This window comes from Choloepus didactylus, chromosome 1, assembly GCF_015220235.1.
Source record: "Choloepus didactylus isolate mChoDid1 chromosome 1, mChoDid1.pri, whole genome shotgun sequence".
NCBI classification, from domain to species: domain Eukaryota; kingdom Metazoa; phylum Chordata; class Mammalia; order Pilosa; family Megalonychidae; genus Choloepus; species Choloepus didactylus.
Window position 1 is genome coordinate 187,845,680 of NC_051307.1, and position 17,688 is coordinate 187,863,367.

General features: G+C 37.3%; 1 pseudogene; it reads left to right on the top strand.

Moving 5' to 3' along the window:
• The first annotated feature begins 1,761 nt into the window (after window positions 1-1,761).
• Window positions 1,762-17,688, top strand: part of LOC119526539 — a 101,222-nt pseudogene continuing 85,295 nt past the window's right edge.

Sequence of the window (17,688 nt, forward strand, 5' to 3'; positions counted from 1 at the left end):
TCTGAGTTATTCATATTCACTAATGCACTCATGCATAGGAACACTCACCCCTCTATTTACTTGCCTTTTTTACATTTTCCCAACTATGATAGATTGTATTTTTAGCTTTAATTCTTCAGCCCTCCCTACAGAAGCACCATTTGCCATGTAGTTTTGTGTTCTCTTCCATTATAGTTGGAGTGTATTTCCCCACTGCTTGACTTTGACCAATTTGAAGACCTGATAAAAGCAAAGACTTGAAATCAATGGTGTTCTTGAAAATATTTAACAACCAGTTTTCTACTTATTAAACAACCTAAGGGGGGGAAATGACCTCATTCGTTGAACCTGCTGATTTCCATGGTATAAGTACTCCCACCATGGTCAATTTCAAGCTACCGATGAGATATTGGTGAATGCTGGGTTTAGAAAAAGTGCGTAGTAACATCAATTTATATTATTCTACTACACAGACATCACAGATGTAAATAACCTCAAGGTCACAGATAATACGAAAATGTAAAACAAAAAAATAATTAGAAAGTGATGAGTTTTGAATAGTTATTACATTTGTTCTTGATATACTATATTTAAGTGTACCTTTATATAATTTCATTTTAAGAAATGTCTGTATTTAACAACTGATTCACAAAATGCTGAACATTTAGCAATCAACTGTTGCAAGCAATTATCAGCTGGCTCTAGCATACTCCTGCTTGAAATATACTTCTCTCAGGCAGGTTTTGCTTTCGTGCACCTCTGCCATTGCTCTGAGAATATACCCTGGCCTACCCACTGGTCCAACGAGGATGAAGACACAAGGAACAGAACCACCCAGCTAATTCACAGACCTGAAGCATGAAGCAGAGCCACCCACCCAATCCCTGCCTAGATCAGGAGACCGACGGCTGCTATAGATAGATGGATGAATGACTGCTGTTTTAAGGTACTGAATTTGGGAGTAATCTGTCACATAGCATTAGTGTAGCAATACATGACTGATATAATAAATTCTTCCTGAGAGGTAAAAAAAAAAAAAAATCACATTGCTTTTTACTAATATAGGCATTATTATTGTTATTAGTAGTATTATTGTTTTATCTAAGATGATGAGGATGATGATTTGCCTTTTTAATTTTCTGTGGAATTTAACCTATAATGATATAAAGGCACATTCTGAATCAGTACATAATTTTATAAACAGGTATTACCATATAATTTTAGTGCTGCATTTGATTGGTTATTTATAATCATATTGACACCTTAGTGAATATCCATGGTAACAAGATTTAACTTTTAATATAATGGTAAGCAAACCTGACTGACGTTAGGAGGGCATGTTTTAATACGAACTGGACCAAAGTCACTCCAAGACTATGATTATATTAAATTACCAATAATAAAGACATATATCTTTTTACAGTGATAATTCACAGTTGAAAAGAAAACATATTTTAGATTTCCAAAGAATGAGACTTTAGTTTTTAAGTTCTTTAATAAAGGGAGGCTTTCTGTGACATCATGAAAATGACAATGTAACAGAGCCTGGTAGTAATTTAATTGCAGTCATTGAATAAAAATTGGGTATAAGTAAAATTTAATGTACAGCGTTCTATTCACAACAAGTAGAGGTCATGGCTTGCAAAGGAGTCAAGGCGTGTGGAATAAATGAAAGTTTCCCAATGATTTGTAAAAAAGGAAAAAAGAGAGAACTTCACCCATTATATTGGACATTATAGGCATGCTAGCCTCAAAAGCACATGGACATTGACAGAACCTAAGATGGCGGCTAGGTGAGACAGGGCAAAAAAACACCTCCATGAAAATTACTAGATAAAAACCAGAAAGTGACCCAGAATACCACTTCCAGTGATGCACCAGCTGGACAAGGTCTGCTAAAACCACAGGGACCATACACTTGGTGAAACCAGGAGTCTGCATTCTGAAATGAGTGAGTAAGCTGGCTGAGAGTCCCATGGCTGCGCTGCAGTGTGGGGAAACTTCGCATTGGTGTTTGGAGATGGACTAGTTCTTTTTAAAAGAAAAAACAAAAAAAAAAAAAACAGGAGCAGCTGCAGATACAGCAGTGAGAACTGCACAGTGAAGCACTGCAGGAGAGAGCTGTAGCCAACATCTCAGTGTCTGGCGTGGAAGATAGCCCTCCCCACACCCATAGCTGATTGTCCCAGGGCCAGAGGGACAGAGGGGAGAGCCAAAAGGAGAAAGAAACCGCACCCCTTGCAGCTGGCTTCCCAGCGTGCTGGTGACACTCCTGCCTGGGGCCATACCCACAGCCCAGAGCCACACCAGGAAACCCAGACTGACAGGGAGTGTATCCCATGGCACAGCTAGTTGTCCCGGAACTGGGAAGGTGGAGCTGTGTGAAAAGGGGGAGGGTTGAGATGCTCCATTCAGCCATTTTTGCATCAGGCTGGGAGCACCCCTGCACGGCCCGGTGGCCCAGGGCTTCCCTTGAGGGAAGGCATGCACTTGTGATGTAGCACAGCCTTCCCTCAGCAGAGGTCCTGGAAGATCACAGCTATCAAGCAAAGCAAATGCCAAGAGGCCAGAAACAACAAAAAATCTTAAAGCATTTGCTAAAACCAGACGATATGGAGAACCCAGTTCCAAACACCCAAATCAAACGATTGGAGGACACACAGTACTTGGTGCAATTAATCAAAGGACTACAGTCAAAGAATGAGAGCATGGCACAAGATATAAAGGACATGAAGAAGAACATGACACAGGATATAAAGGACATGAAGACCCTAGAAGAGCATAAAGAAGAAATTACAAGAGTAAATTAAAAAATAGAAAATCTTATGGAAATAAAAGAAACTGTTGGCCAAATTAAAAAGACTCTAGATACTCATAATACAAGATTAGAGGAGGTTGAACAACAACTCAGTGTCCTAGAGGACCACATAACAGAAAATGAAAGAACAAAAGAAAGAATGGAGAAAAAAATTGAAAAAATCGAAATGGATCTCAGGGATATGATAGATAAAATAAAACGTCCAAATTTAAGACTCATTGGTGTCCCAGAAGGGGAAGAGAAGGGTAAAGGTCTAGAAAGAGTATTCAAAGAAATTGTTGGGGAAAACTTCCCAAACCTTCCACACAATATAAATACACAAAGCATAAATGCCCAAATAGAATAAATCCAAACAAACCCACTCCAAGACATATTCTGATTGGACTGTCAAATACTGAAGAGAAGGAGCAAGTTCTGAAAGCAACAATAGAAAAGCAATTCACCACATACAAAGGAAACAACATAAGACTAAGTAGTGACTACTCAGTGGCCACCATGGAGACTAGAAGGCAGTGGCATGACGTATTTAAAATTCTGAGAGAGAAAGATTTCCACCAAGAATACTTTATCCAGCAAAACTCTCCTTCAAATTTGAGGGAGAGCTTAAATTCTTCACAGACAAACAAATGCTGAGAGATCTTGCCAATAAAAGACCTGCCCTACTTCAGATACTAAAAGGAGCCCTACGGACACAGAAACAAAGAAAGGAGAGAGAGAGAGAGAGAATTTTAACAGACATATGTAGAACCTTACATCCCAAATCACCAGGACACACATTTTTCTCTAGTGATCATGGATCTTTCTCCAGAATAGACCATATGCTGGGACATAAAACAAGCCTCAATAAATTAAAAAAAAAAATTCAATATATTCAAAGCACATTCTCTGACCACAATGGAATACAAATAGAGGTCAATAATATTTGATTTGTAACTCCACTATTTACTTCCTACAGGATATAAAATACATAAACTCTAATGACAAATCAGTGGTTTTGGACTCAATGTAAAATATGTAAATTTTGACAAGAACTATATAGAGGCGGGGGAATGGAAGAGTATAGGAACATAGTTTACGGGTCCTATTGAAGTTAAGTTGGTATCAAAGAAAATCAAGATTGTTATGGATTTAAGAGGTTAAATTTAAGCCCCACAGTAAACACAAAGAAATTATCAGAGAATATGACCATAGAGATGAAAAGTAGAGTATGGGTTATGAGAAGTGGAGGAAGGGGCAATGGGGAGTTAAGAAACGAGTGTATACTGTGGACAGTGGATTGTATATCATGGATGATTGTACGGTGTGTGAATGTATTTCAATAAAACTGAATTTAATAAAAAAAATAAAAATAAAATGTATGGAAAAAAAAAGAAATGAGTGTAGGGTTGCTGTTTGAGGTGAAGGGAAATTTCTAGTAATGGATGTGGGAAGGTGATAGCATTACAACATTCTAAATGTGATTAATCCCACTAATGGAATGCTAGGGAGGGGGTGGAATGGGAAGATTTAGGCTGTATGTATGTTTCCACAATTGAAAAAAAAATAAAAGTCTAAATAGATGACAATTGAATGCCAAGGATGATCCTGGATGGGATCTGAGGATGGAGAACAGGAGTCTCAAAGGGACATAGTTGGGACATAAGGAAAAAAAAAAGGAAATATAGAATCTAAGCTTTGTATCATTGTTGAATTTCTTGAACTTCTTAGCTGCGCTTAATGGGATTGCATAAAAGAATGTTCTTGTTCATGGGAATTGTATATGTGAATTATAGGGTTTGTTCAAGGATGTGTGCAGCTAGCTCTCATATGTTCAGAAGACAGAGCAATAGATGATAGATGATAGATAGGGAGGGAGGGAAAGAAAGAAATGGGGGTGTGACAGCATATTAAAGTTGATGGCTGGGGGTATTGGGGGAGGGGGGTCAGGGTATGCTGTGTATGGGATTTGTATTGTTTTTGCAACTGTTCCTGTAGCTTTGAACTTATTTCAAAATAAAATTTAAAAAAAAAGCACATGGACATTAGCAAGCAATTTCATATTCACATTGCAATTTAAAAGTGTGATCCAAAAAAAATCACTTCTCACAGTAAATTAATATTATTTTCAGTTTTATTGATTTTTAAATTTTTTTTAGTATAGCTCTATTTTGGATTATAGTTTTGTACAATTTATGAGCATTAAGCATTTGTGCGTAGTTTTGTGTTTTTTATATTTCTTACATTACAATGAAAATGTCTATAAGTTTTCTTTGCCTTTGGGAAGTTCATCTAGAATGTCAGGTTGAGAAAAATAGTGTAGCAGAAAGAACACTAAAATAGATGCTGGTCTCCCTTCCTAACTGTGCTACACAGTTGTGTGCCCACTAGCATGTGCAAAAACCTTTCTGGGTCTGGGTTGCTTCAATTATTAAAACTGCGAAGTGGGTCAGATGTTGAGTTTTCAAAGTCCCCCTCACAGTATGCCCCTGTTAGTGTTTTCCTGCTAATAATATATTATCCCTCAATAAATTTCAAGCATAAATCCTTCACAATCCCATACCATACGGTCATACTAAGAGAAATATGTTAAATTTACTAAATTAACATATAATATATCTAAATCTATATCTATCTATAAAGAGACCTATATATTAAGTTTATATTAAATCTGTCTGATTAGCAAGGATTAAAAAGTTCAATGATGCCATGTTTGGCATCAGTTATGGAGAAACATCATTCTTTTATATTGTTTCTAGAAATACAACCTACTGTAACCTTTCTGTTTAGAAATTTCTCATGTATTGGAGTTTTAGAGATCCATATTATTTGGTGTAGCCATTCCATTTAAATGTTTCGTTTCAGTTTTGGCAATAGAAAACTTTTTATAAAAATTGCAACCTACAGGGAAGTCCATTGCAAAATAAACAGAGACTATGATATTTTGGTTTACAGCAGGGAAGAGGGAGTAGGAGCCCAATATGCTTGCGGTCCCCCACATTTCCCTTTTTCAAACTCGTTGGTAACTTCATGCAAGTATAGAACTCTGAAGAGCTCTGTTAGAAAACTATAGGCATACCCTGTTTCATGCGTTTTGCTTTACTGCATGATGCAGATAGTTTTTTACAATTTGAAAGTTTGAGGCAACCATGCAACAAGCAAGTCTATCAGTACCATTTTTCCAATAGCATGTGCTCATTGAGTGTCTCTGTCACATTTTGGTAATTCTTGCAATATTTCAAACTTTTTCATTATTATTATATCTGTTATGGTGATCTTTGATGTGACTATTATCATTGCCATGGACAATACATACATAAAACAGTGAACTTAATCCATAAATGTTGTGTGTGTTCTGACTGCTCCACCCCCTGCAGTTCCCACGCCTCTCTCCCTCTCCTCAGGCCTCCCTATTCCCTGAGACAAAACAATATAGACATTAGACCAGTTAGTAACCCTTCAATGGCCTGTAAGTGTTCAAGTGAAAGGAAGAGACTTCATAAGGCTATCGTTGTCATAAATAGTGATTCCTCCGATGGAACTGGGCAAAGTAAATTGAAAACTTCCTGGAAATGAATGACCATTCTGGATGTCATTAACAGCACTCGTGATTCATGGGACGAGGACAAAATATCAGCATTTATAGGAGTTTGAAAGAAGCTGATTCCAAACCTCATGGATAACTTTCAGGGGTTCAAGACTCCAGTGATAGAAATTGCAAGAAAACGAGGATTAGGTGTGGTGTCTGAAGATGTGACTGAATTCTTGAAATCTCATGATAAAACTTGAATGGATGAGGAGTTACTTCTTACAGATGAGCAAAGAAAGTGGTTTCTTGAGATGGAATCTACTCCTGGTAAAAACACAGTGAAATTGTTGAAATGGAAACAAAGGATTTAGAATAGTACATAAACTTAGTTGATAAAGCAGTGGCAGGGTTGGAGAGGACTGACTCCAGTTTTGAAAGAAGTTCTGCTTTGGAAAAAATTCTATCAAACAGTATCACATGCTACAGAGAAATCTTTTGTGAAAGGAAGATTCAATCAATACAGCAAACTTCATTGTTCTCTTATTTTAAGAAATTGCCACAGTCACCCCAACCTTCATTAACCACCACCCCAGTCCATCAGTATCAAGGCAAAACGATTACAACTTGCTAAAGGCTAGGATGATGGTTTAGTGTTTTTTAGCAATAAAGTATTTTTAAATTAAGTTATATACATTGTTTTTTTAGACAATGCTGTTGTTCATGTAGACTACAGTATGTACTCTAAATATAACTTTTGCATGCACTGGGAAACCAAAAAGTTAGCATGACTCACTTTATTGCAGTGGTCTGGGACTGAATCCGCTTCAGAGTGCTTTCCAGTTCTAAAGGCTGGTGTCTCAATAAAACCATTTGCCTTCTGGGACCCTCTAAATATCCTCTGGTGTCCACCAAGGTACAAGTCACTCACAGGGGAGAGAGCTAGCTACATAAACTTGACAAATTTTGACTCATTCTTTTATTCGTTTTTTGATGGTTTCCATTTTTTTTCCTTATTCAGGTGAAAATTTTATTTTGTAAATGTTTGTTGATGGTTACTAAATAAATAAAGCAAGGATAGTGTACATGCTTTGGTGACAAATAAAAATATGTAGGTAAAAGATAATAAACAGAGAAATTAAGATTAGGGGCTCTATCTTCAGAGCGCATGGGTTTCAAGTGTGGCTCTGTGACCTTCAGCATTACTTAATCTCTCTCAGCCCCATTTTCAATATCCAAAAATGGGAGTGCTAAGGAGGAAGTGTTTGATTGTATATATGGTAACAGAATGGAAATTAAAAAAAAAAAAATCCATAGAACTGCAGTGCACAGAGAGTGAATCCTAAGTGAAACCATGGAATTTAATAGTGCAATTTTAAAAATTGATTGTGGCAGATGTTCTACACCAAGGCAAGGTGTTGGTGATGTGGGGTGTATGGGAGTCCTGTATTTTATGCATAATAGTTTTGTAAACCCACAATTTCCCTAATAAAGGGGGGAAATGGGGAGTGCTAGTGCTATCTTTCGGTCACAAAGGCTAAATACACCCAAAACTGTAGCTGTCTTTCACTAATCTCTTTCTTTTACAAGCCGCTCCAAGCCGTCAGCAAATCCTATTGTTTCTACTTTCAAAATGCATCAGGATCATGTACCACTTCACCTTCCACTGCCCCCACCCGGTCTAGGTCATCAGTAAGTCTCAACTATGTTATTGCAACAGCCTCCTCACTGGGCACCCCCTTGTTCTCTCCTTGTTTCCCTTTAGTGACCCCATTAAAATGTTAGCTCAGATCAGGTCACTCCATTGCTCAGAACCTGTCAATACCCTCCCTTCTCATTCAGAGTCAAGGGACAATTCTCCTCAAGAGCATCCAGGGCTTCCAGGATCCTTCTCACTTCCATCATCACTTTACTCTCTCCACTCGGCCTTTCTCTTCAACCCATTTCTTACTTCTCTCCTTGTTCTGAAGAGTGTTGGCCACGCCCCAGACACATCAACCCCCGTGCTGCTTCTCACACCCCAGAGTTTTTGTTCTTGCTCTTCTGGCTCCCAGGGTTTTACTTCCACACCCATCGACTCCCTTACATCCTCCAGGCCTTAACAGTCATCTTCTCAGTGAGGCCTTCTCTGACCATCCTACCTAAAATTAAACACCACTCCACAGACTTTCTATCCTTTTTCTCTCATTCTTTTCTTGCCAATACACTAAAATACTATATAAATATATTATCCTAACATTTTGTTTGTGGTCCATTTCCTCCCACAAAAATATAAGCTCCGTGTGGGTAGTGATTGGGATTTATTTTGTTCACTGTTGTATTCTCAGTACCTAGAACAATGACTCAATCAGTAGTTGCTGATTGAATAAGCCCTTGCTTATGAAGTTGTGAGGATTAGATGATATCATCCATGTAAAGGGTTTGGCATAGTTTATCATCCTATAAAAAGCCCTCAACAAATGTTTGTGATAATAATAATATTCTTATTCATACTGAAGATCAAATGAAGATGATAATATGTAGAAGGGGAAAGGGAGACTTAAACTTAAGAGACAGGAATATTTTAAAGTATTCTAAATAAATCTCTAACAGGCCTGATGGTTTTTCAAAGCTATTTAGAATCTTTGGACTTAGTATAAAATAACAAATTTCGAATTTGCTCAGATCTCTCTCCATTTAAATTCTCAAGAGAAAGTAAATAAGTGACAGATGAAACGAATGTGATGAAAGCCTTACATTCTTGGATACTTCTCCTTATGTTCGAACTCGATAAAGAGCCAGCTCGTCCCTAGAGCATTTTGCCAACAAATGAACACATAACTTCTTTGCTGAACCCCTTTCTCCTGGACTCACAAACTATGGATTATTCAGGGCTCTTCAGTTTCTTCTTCAAGGCTCTCTCCCCCAGTGAACTCTCTACTCACTTGTTTTCAGCTATCACCTGTGCTGAGATTATATTTCATTTTATCTGATTTTCCTGAATTATCTTTATTTCTTCAGTTTTATATCTCTTGCTGTCTCTAAAATATCTCTATATCTAAATGCCTTAGCTGTACTGAGAATGTGACACTCACACCATGTTTGCCAGTAGCTCAAGTGACGCCACTGTCTTCACTCTTCCTAATTTTCATTATTTTGGAATGCTTTTCTCAAAGAGCTCACCTTTTTTTTTTCCTTACAATAGTCCCCGGTTCTTTTCTTCCTCTTTTCTACCTTTAGCTTTATAGTACTTGCAATAGAATATATTAAACTAGATTTCCCACTGTTTCCTTAATATATATCATTACTGTTACAATAAATTCTCTCTTCTGTATATGTATATTGAGAATAAATACCCAATATCCCTCTAACCACCACTCAGGGTGAGGGAAACAAAACAAAACAAAAAACACTAGAAAAGATTTGAGGCCCCATGTATACCCCTCTGTAATCACATTCTTTTCTTTTCCCTCAAGAAATAATCAATACCCTGAATTTATTATCATTCCCATGCATGACTTTTAAGTACAAAAATATAAATTTTTGTCCATATTTATGTTTCCTTAAACACTAAATAATATTCTTTTCATAATTTTATATTTTATGTAAATGGAGTCACGCTGTTTTGTTCTCAGACTCCTACTTGTGAAAGTCATCCATGGTGATATTTGTAGTCCTAGTTCATTCATTTTCACTGATCTATAGTATTTCATTATATAAATAGACAATGATTACTTTATATAGTTTTCAATAGATTCTTATCTGTTTTTCTTGATCCTAGACTCTTTTATATCTAGTCTACTGACAGATGCTTAAGTAATTTTTCTAAATTGTTATCTTTGTCAATTCCCTGCTCTGCTCAAGAACAGTAATTCCCATTGCCTATAAAATCAACACTAACTTTCCTATGACTAACATTTAAGATACTTTGCACATTTATTTTCCAATACCAACATTTTCTCCAATATTGTCTCTATGCCTTGGCAAAACCTATCCTATATCCAGCCCTCTATGGCATCTTCAACTCTAAATATGCCACAGAAAACTAGCCACTGGAATAATGTCTCTTCTCCATCTCTCCTTTATCTGTTTTCCTCTGTTATTTCAAAACTGGACTCAAAAATCTTGTTCTTTATGAATTTTACCATCCTTCCACTTTAATCTCTTACTGCTTTATTTCCTGCCTCCGCCAACATGCTTTTCACGCAAATGGTCGGATCATATTTACAATGTAAGTGTTTTTTCTGTGAATATGTAAGAAAAGCACCCATTCTATTCAATAAGTATTTATTGAATATCCATTGAGAGTGGGAGGGATACAAAGATGGATGGAGAATCAAACAGAGTCCCTGTCTTTGGGAACTCAGACTATTATACATTATACATCCATAAAGAGACAATGATAGCTCAACGTGGTATCATGTCCAGATTTTACATAAGGAATTGCAGATGCACAGGACATAGGCTCCTTTACTGATTTGGAGAGGGAGACAGAGAAGGCTTTTTTTGAGCAAATAATGGACCTGTAATGGGTTTTAAAAGATGAGTAACCAGTTAAAAAGGGAAGGAAATGGTGGTCATACCAGAGGGAAGGATGTAAAGAAAATCTCATGAACTACAAACCATATCACATATTTACAACATGAGGAGGGATTAGAAAGATTTTAAACTTGAGAGTAAGGCAGTTTGTGAGGAGTAGTAAGTTAATGTATGTAAAGTGCTTAGAAGAGTGCCTGGCACCCAGTAAGTACTTTATAATTGTTAGCCAAATCATAGGAGGCCTGAGTGCCAGGCTGCAGAACCTTGATTATGGAGAGTGTTCAAAGGGTCTTAAACAGCTTTGCTTTTTTGATAGAACATTCTGAAGGTGTTATAAAGTGGATTACACAAGAGACATGTAAACTGTTGGGAAGAATTTTTGCAGTTTCCACTAAGAGATGGCAAAAGGTGATGGGTCAGAAATAATAGCAATGGAGAGGAGATGGGCATGGACTCAACAGCTACTTAAGCTACTGAATAGCTATTGAATCTGGTAATTGAGGGAAAGGCATACAGATCCAAGGTGGTAGATGAGATGGCTGGATAGAGGAAGGTGCCATAAGTTTAAATGAGGAGATTCTCCTTAAGACACTGAAGACATTTCTGTGCGTTCCCTCCAAAACCATCTAATAAATGGTTCTCAACACTGAGATTATGAGACAGTATTCTCTAACAAAGTATATAATAACATATGGTATTAATGGACCATGTGTGTTAAAAGTGATCATAGCAGAGTTCACCCAGAAGTATGAGCCTGGTTTTTGGTACATAAAGAAAATGCAGGTGTAATTTTCAAAAATAAATGCATGCTCTGACAATGATTTCTGGATTGAGACTGAAAGCCATTTGTTTTGTGATTGCGGGTATTTTGCCTCTAGAGTAATATATTAACTGTGGCTGTCAGATTCATGTTCTTTAATTGTTCTATGAGATGAATATATGCTTTGTAATGGTAATTTCACAGGTAGACTTAAGGCACAATGGGGAATTAATCACTTCAGCTTCTTAACACGGAGACCAAGACCTAACTAACCACCATAATTCAATATTTTGGCATTTATTTGTCTTCTTTTCTGCTTACCATTTGCCAGGCAGTGTTCTAGGAAGTGAGGAAACAATAATACAAAGCATACACTCCATCTTGAATTAAGTCACAGTTAAGCCAGAACAAATAGACAATTACAATAGAGAAAGACCTAAATATGGCCGAAGTATGCATGAAACATTGGGAGAGCCTGCTAAGGGGATGAAGTTTGCTTGGAGAATGATGGGAAAACAGTGCCAGATTTTAAACATGGGAGTGAAAATATTTGAGATGTATTTTAGAAGAATCCCTCTGACTGCAATATAGAGAATGGATTGAAGAAAACCAATATGAGGGGTGAAGGGGGTGGGGGGAATATAATATGTAGCTGTTGGATTTCATAATTAAGAAAGGAGTAGTATCTTAACTAAAGCAGCAATGTAGAATATAGAGAAGAGGAGATGGTGGCAAAAGGAATTCTGGAACAGAGTAGAACATGAAAAGAATGGCCTATTGACCAAGTGACGAAGACATATGATTTCCATCTAGCACCAATTGTTTAAACAGTTAGACACCATCCAGGCAATATGGCATGGTAGATAAGAATAGACTCTGCCTGAATTTGAATCCTGGCCCTGCCACTTATTTAACTGGAGGTCCTTGTGCAGGTCACTTTACCTCCCCTAATACCCAATTTCATTGGGTTATCATAAGGATTTAGTGAGATAAAATTTAAGTGTTTAGAATAATGTTTGACACAGGAAGCACAATATGAATTCTGGTAATTATTATCTTATTCCAACATCCAGTTATACAGGTTCTCATTGCATCATGCAGCTCTGAGAGCTTTCAGATGATGTACATCTAAAACATCCTGAATTTGCATGATGCTGACCTGCCAGAAGGAGAGAGTGGCACCTAGGGAGAGGCTGGTACTTTTCATGGCTCTAAACACCCCATCCTTACTCCCACTCACCAGAACTTCTGCCTCCTTTTTAATTAAGACCTTCCTCAGCATCATTCAGAGAAGTCCCTCATGTTCAATCTGTGACTCATAGTCCGACCATTTTAACGGTACAAACATTTCCTCTGCAGGAAGGAGCAGATGCTCTGGTGAAAAACAAGCAGGGGGGAAGAAAACAGGGGACCTCATAAACGTAAAGGAAGTTTGGGGCTAAAGAACTCACAAGTTTTCAAAGACAAGTCAGTTTGTAATGCCCTTCTTTTCATGGCACAACAACCATCAGAGACCTTTGTCTCTAAAGAAAATAAAACCAGCCAGAGTTGCATCAGTCACCAGCCCTGGAATGCTGATCTGCCTTTGGAGAAAGACTTCTCTCCAGGTAGTAATAAAAGAGTTATCAACTCACTCTGGTGCTCCTCTGGGACCACCCCCCTCCAAAAAATAGTCTAAGTCTGGCACCTAGGTACTTTCCTGAGTGAGTTGTCATGGCAACAGGATATAGCAACTGTTTTCAGGATTCTAGGGCCTTGGCAATTCTCATGAGCTTCTCTGCTTCGGCTTCTATGTATGCACAGACATATGGATACCAGAACCGGTGCCAGAATTGAGGAGTAGGATTTGAAATTCATGCCAGGATTCCTCTGGGTTACACAGGACCTCAGCCGACCTCACAGAGTTTAGCTTGCTCTGCACTGTGGTTGAGAGCATGACCCATCTGGTTCCATCACCTGCTAGGGCTCAGTTGCTCCAGCTGTAAAATAGGGGATTGAACTTTGCAAGCACAAAGGTTAATGTCAGCTCCAGAATGTTTTGAATATCAGTAGTGTTAATGGAATTTGATTCCAGAGTTTTTCATGGTTGATTTTGATTTTCAAATTAATCAATTTGAATGCAGTTGTGAGATGAAAACATCATCTCAATTAGAGGTATTCTTAATATAATTATTTACTCTTAATCAAGGACTCCATTATTATTCAAAAAGGCATTTAACTTATTATATATAAAAATATTTAAGAAGGCAAGATAGTGTCTGTATGTGTGTGTATGTGTGTATGTAGGTGCACTAATAGAAACTTGAGTGTAAAGGTGTGAGTATGACTAGCTCTATTATAAAAAAAAAAAAAACAAGGGTAAAAAACATTAAAATAAAGTCTCTGTGAGAGTGAAGAGGCAAGTTACCCTTCCAATATTCATATATTTTAATTTATTCATTCTATTTGATCTATGACCATATGGTACTCAATGCTATATTAAACTTATATGTGCATATATGTTTGTGGAGTCTGCAAGGCTCCAACTTGAGTCCACATGATGTTCCTCATAAAATTCAGAAAAGCTGTAATTTTTATGAGTTCAGTGATCACTTTTGACTTGCACACCACTTTATTCTTAGCACCTAGGACAGCTATTGATTGAACCATCTATGATTAATAAATATTAGGGAAATAAATGAATGAATGAATGAACAGATGATACAGACTGGGCCTACTTGAGTTTGTTTATATCTGTTAAAATATGTCTGTTGAGAAAGAACAATCCAAGTGTTCCAGTTATCTATTGCTGTGTAACAGATAACCCTAAAATGTAGTGGCAAACAAACAACAATCATTTTAAATATTATGCTCAAAGTCTCTGTAGGTCAGGAATTCAAGGAAGTCACCACAAAGGTGGCTCTTGTCTGCTCCATGATGTCTGGAGCCTCAGTTGGATGACTCATGTGGTCTGAAAGATCTGGGCCTAAGAGATCCACTTCCAAACTGACTTCTTCACCCATCAGTTTAATGCCTTGAAGGGACTGTTGAAATGCTGGGCTCATCTGGGACTACTGACCAGAGTTCCTGCCTAGGCCTTGAGCTTTTCTCAGCATGATGGCTGGCTTTGCAGAGGGACCATCTGGAGAATGGACTTTCCAAGAGACAGAAGCTGCAAGACTTCTTTTGACTTAGCCTCAGATGCACAGTGTCACTTCTGCCACACTCTATTGATTGTAAGCAAGTCACTACAGCTAGTCCATATTTGAGGGGAGGGAAATCAGACCTCATTTTTTGAGGAGAGAAATACCAAAGAATGTGTAGCTATTTTTTGAAACCACCCCACTAAGGGGAGAGGAATTTGCAGTGCATGTAGTTGTGCTGGGACAAATCACCAGAGGTGGCAGAGAGGATGGCAGAGTGTGAAGGGCTGTGTTAAAATGTTTGATGCCAGTTTTATTTCTGTTTCTTTGCACTTGGTCTGCTTTCTCTTGGAAGGGGTTAGAGCTTTCTTTGAATTTTTCATGTTTTCAGAGTTCACTATACTATGTTGAAACTTGCATTTTTCTTTTTTGGTCCTGCTTGGCACTGTATGAGCCACTTTAATCTTAGGTTTCTCATCTTCCTTTAATTATGGGAGATTTGTCTTCATTATTTTATCAATAATGAAATCTCCATTTTGTCTTAACTCTTTCTGGAACATTATTATCCAATATTTGGCACTTCTACTTCAATTCTCCCTAGCTTTCCTTCAATACACTTCTATGTTTTCATTACGTCCTGCAGCTTCCATCTTATTTTATTTTTATCTTATTTTATTTATCCATCTTATTTTTTATCTTACTAATTCATGCTTCAGCCATGCCCTTTGTTGTATTTATACCATCTATTGAATATTTTATTTTATCAATAAAATATTTGACATCAAGAGATTTCTACATGGTTCTAACTTAAGACTCCTTTCCTGGGCTTCATATTCCTAATATCTCCCCTTGTAAATATTGTACTTATTTTATGTAGTCATCTGTTTGACTGTTTCCTTTTTTGTAATGTGCTTATAGCCTTCAGGTGTGTAGTCATACTGTCCTGAGGTGCCAGCTCTATGATAATTATTTTATTTTATTTTATTTTACTTTATTTTTGATTTGTTAATTTTTATGTTTCCATGATAATTATAGTAGGTGATAGGCCAAAGGTCTGGCCTTGGTTATGACCCTCCTGAGGGCAAGGGATGAGCCTGAGCTCCACAGAATAACTTTGGCCCGTTCCTCCTTACTGTCAACTCTTCCAGCCAGGAATTCAACTTAAAGTTTTTAGACAGAAAAAGGATTGCCAAGAGTTATTTTTCCATAGCTGTAATCCATTAGTCAGCTGTGGGATTTGGAGAGATGGGGCTAAAGGAGTGCCACCCAGGAAATGTTCTCATCAGCTTCTCACCCTGACAGATCTTTTGTGCTGCTTTCATACAACCCATTCGACAGCAACAGCCTGGCCATTGAAATTGCTGCGGAAAAAGGTCTGGAAATAGCTGCTCAAATGCCTCACTTCTCAACTGCCTCAGGTTTCTCAAATACCTCAAGTCCCAGCCCATTCTACAATACACACATATCACAGGGCATGATAATAGCCTCACATTTCCCCAGAAGTCTCTCATTCTTTTCTATCCCCTAATTTCTCCAGGATTGATTTGGAGAGAGGGAGCCAGAAGCCCATGCTCATTAGGAATGGAAAGCTCCTACTGTATATTTTTCTAATTAAATATGTTTCCAGAAGTATCCACATAAGAAAGGGATAACAAAATTCCACTTTTTCCCCAAATGCTCCCAGCATGGCAGTCTCTAATGAAATGTCTACAGGACATACATGTTCAAATGGAACTTTGGTTGGAATTTCATTCCAGATATAATAGTGATAATTATACTTATAATCATCATCATCATATTATTGTTGCTGTTATTATTGTTATAAAAGTTCTAATTTAATCAGAAATTTCTTTGTGTCATGTTCTATAATAATCACTTTAAATATAAAATCATTTGAAATTTAGGAACTTATGGATAAGTTCCTTACTTAGATCATATGCAAACTTCAGAGTTCAGTAGTCTAAAAGAAAATAAAACAAAATGCAACAAAGCAAAGTTAAATGAAACAAAATGAAATGAAATGAAGCATAATGAAATAAAATAAGGAACTGAAGTTTATATTCCTGTCTCTTGAAAAACCAAATAGAGACTTCTGGTACCTCCTTGTCTCACTCTCTCACCTCTTGACCTTTTCACTTTCTCACCCTTCTTTCCTTCTCCTACTTTAAAAAAAAATATGTGTGTGTGTGTGTGTGTGTGTGTGTGTGTGTGTGTGTGTGTATAGGCTTAACTTATTTGGTAAATTCTTCCCATTTTCTTCCTGAATCTTAGGTGTAATCTTTCTTTGCTTATTCTGCATTGCAGAAAGTTCCTCTGGCAGAGATGGACTCCATAGAAGGGGTCTGAGATGGGAAAGTTGGGCTAGCAAATAAAATATTCTCCTTGATATGCGTGGGGAAGGGACAGTGTCTCTGAGCACTTCCTTATAAATATTTTTTTTTCTATCACATAACATATGATCTTATTTAGTTCTCTCAACAACACCATGGAGCAGTTATTATAATTGTATTTTTCATACAAGGACAGCAAGTCTTAGAGAGGTCAGATGCTCACCCAAGATCACAGTATACTGTCTTGAAAGTGAAGAAGCCAGGATTTATGGCCAGGTCATCTGATGCTGATACCCATGCTTTGACTATTCTATTAGATTGCATGCTTCATGGTGAGGAATTCCATTAAGGTATATTTGCAAAAAGAACAAAGCCCAGACCCTCGAATGAACTCTCAACTTCATCTGAGAGTTTCTACAAAGGGAAATATTATATTTAGGATAATCTTTCTGGACACACTGATTTTGAATCTGCTTGTTCAAATATATCTCCATCCCCAGAAAGCTGCTCACCTGAGATAACCACTGCAAGTTTTGTCTACATAATTTGATAATTTTGTTACTGGTGTAACAGCTATTAACAACCCATTAGTAATCATTCAGGCAGGCTAGACCAACTCTTGTACTAAAGCTTTTATCATGGAATTTTAAGTTATTATA